The sequence below is a fragment of the Tamandua tetradactyla genome, chromosome 26 (genome assembly GCF_023851605.1).
Source record: "Tamandua tetradactyla isolate mTamTet1 chromosome 26, mTamTet1.pri, whole genome shotgun sequence".
NCBI lineage: Eukaryota > Metazoa > Chordata > Mammalia > Pilosa > Myrmecophagidae > Tamandua > Tamandua tetradactyla.
The window spans coordinates 2163914-2166956 of NC_135352.1; the positions used below are offsets into that span (position 1 = coordinate 2163914).

General features: G+C 36.2%; 1 pseudogene; it reads right to left on the bottom strand.

Annotated features, from left to right (window-relative positions):
- Positions 1 to 1827: 1827 nt before the first annotated feature.
- On the bottom strand, positions 1828 to 2214 carry LOC143669651 (golgin subfamily A member 7 pseudogene; annotated as a pseudogene).
- Between the last annotated feature and the right edge of the window lie 829 nt (positions 2215 to 3043).

Consider the following 3043-nt stretch of genomic DNA (forward strand, 5'->3'; position numbering starts at 1 on the left):
GAATTCTTTAGTGCATATAATTTTTGAAAATCCTCTCGTAAAACTTCTATTCCACTTACATCACATGTTCTCACATGTGTTCTAAATAATGGTGTTTGGATTGTTCATGAAAATTTCATAAAACATTTTAAAAAGCCAAACATCTGGGTGGGCCACGGTGGCTCAGCAGGCAAGAATACTTGCCTGGCATGCCAGAGGACCTGGGTTCAATTCCCAGTGCCTGTCCATGTTTAAAAAAAAGCCAACCATCATTGAATTACTTCCATGTTAAGTATTTTTGCAGTACATGGATATTAGGTATGTATCAAAAATTAACTAAAGCAAAAAGCTAGAAAAATTAAATAATGGTATTTGTTTCATGCTGCACTTGAAATACATGAAATAATGGATATCAAGCAACACATTTTTTGTTGTTGTTTAAGGATAGTTTCACTAATACATTTCTATATCAGCACAGTTATTGCAATGGTTTAAAAGGCAGACAAACCCACTATATAGCCTGTTAAGTAACAAAAGTGTTTTATCTAATTAAAATATTATACAGACTTACAGGATTTATTGAATATGCAACAAACCCATAAGAAAAATTAAATCTGAAAGATAAATCCAGTGTTAGCACCTATAATATCCCTGAAAGTAAAATTTATAACTGTTTCATTCTCTTCTAATATATTTCTTAACTCTCTCCTAAATATAGTGTTCAAAAACCCCACACATGAACTAAAGGCATAAGAAACCCTGATACTAAGAAATGTACAGACAAAAAAAAAGGACTAGAAATATTGACTCAGACTTGGGAGTTGTACTTGGAAATCACTTACTTTACTTGAACCATAAGATTTCCATGTGCTGAATACTGTATTTGAATAAAGTCTAGGATTATTAAGGTTTACCAGAAGGGATAGTTAAAAATTAGCAATAAACTATTATTCCTATTGAATTTTTCCTCAATAGTTATATTTATAGCAAAACTATAATCCAGATATTTATTGCACTTACTTATTACACATTCAGGGACACAGCAGGAAACATTTATGCATTTGATGGTTTAGCATCCACTTTATTCTACTTATTAACTCGTAATGAACAAGTAAAACACACAACTTCCCAACATGCATGGTAATGCAATAATACAAAATTCTCCAAGGAGAATAACTAGAAATTGCATTAAATACCAGTTTAATTAAAAATAACTGGTATAATCAAACAATAATATTATACATTATTTTTCTAGTAAGCTTTTGTTTGAGAAACTAAACAGCAGAAATTGATCTTCTTAACATCTGACTCATGGCAAAACTGGTAGTTCCTTGTAATCTGGAAGATGTATTAGCAAAACCACAGACACAGCCTATCCCTCACCAAAATCCCAGAGGAAATCATTTTATTAACTTGAGAGAATAAGACTTAACACTGGTGAAGATATGACTTAATGAAGTATAAAGCCATCTGGAAAACTTACTGAGAGGAATGAAGAGACCCAATGATATTCATGGCACTTAAAAAATCAACTTTGCATTGGAATGACAGCATATTTTATTAAATTTCTTTGAATATAAAAGTGAAATGCTTCATTGAGTTTTCTCAGAAAGTAGCGAGACAATGCCAGAGTCCTACATAATTTCGGAACACAAAGTAGATGCTGAGTGACTAGAGGTCACCTCAGGTGTGGAATTTTAGGAAGTGAGTCCTTGGAGTAAATGACACCATGGCTCCGGCAGAAGATACAAAGAAATAATGCTGTGGAGAGGAGGTAGGGGAAACTTTGTGATCAGCCAGTGGACAGATGAGGATCCTAGCTTAAGGTGGAATCTTTAATTCTATGGTTTATCTTCCATTGCTCATGCCTCTGTCTTCATAAATGGTTACTTCAATAACTCAATGTCCTCTTTCAATGGGATCTGTCAGGAGGAGGCCTTGGGGAGCATATATCTTCTCCTCATTCTGTTCTGGCATGTATTTGGAGACTTTCTTCAGAGCTTACATGCATAAGAAGATGGTGTATGCCATTAAACAAACCAAACGATCTTCACGGTATGACTGGCCCACAAGCTTCTCTGCTTCTGATAAAGGTTATTTAATGTTCATAGTGTTCCCTCAAATGTACCTCACCAGCTCCATAGGGAACTTGGTCTGGAACTGGTAGTATGTACCACTGCTGTAGTTTCTCTGAATGAAGACCTTCCAAGATACTGGGGCCTGCTGCAGCCTCATGGTGATGACATGACCACCTGCACAGCTTCCTCTGCACTCCAGCTGCTGTTGTGCCACCTTCTCTGTCAACAATAATTCATTTTTACTGTATCATTAATTGTACATTTGTCCCTGGGTTGCCTCAAACATTTAAACACAAATAAAATGAGTAGCAAAAATAATGAAGGCAAACAAGAGGTAACTTAACAAATCATGGATTTTGAAATGATTATGCCCTTCTCCAGGTTGAATTGGGCCTGAACATTGTCTAAAGGAACAGTTCTGCAGCTATAACCAAAGATATGCAGTTTGAGGTTCCTTATTGCAAAGATACACATGGCTCAATATGTAGTATCTCTGGCATATCTATATCTACCTCAGCCTTGAAAGAGCACCGAAACTTAAAGAACCCATGATAACTGTGATGGTTAAGTTCTGGTGTCAACTTGGCCAAATGATTATACCTAATTGTCTGTTCAGGCAAGCACTGCTTTGGCCATTGTGTCAAAGATGTTTCATGGTTTGTTGATGAACTTGAAGGCTGGTGTATTAAGCCATCAGTCACTTGACTACATCTGTGATCAACTAAGGCTTGTCTCCTACAGTGAGATCATGCAAACACTTCAAGGCTTTTAAGGAAGAAGAGACACTATTTCACAGCCTTACCAAGCCTCTCCTGTATCCAGACCCTTCACTTGAGCTGTCAGCTTCAAAGCCTGACCTATGAATTTTGGACTCTTCCCTTTCCATGATTGTGTGAGACACCTTTTTAAATCTCATGTTTACAGATCTCTATTGCTGGTTCTGTTTCTCTAGAGAATCCTAACAGTTTAGTAATGTGTGATTCTTG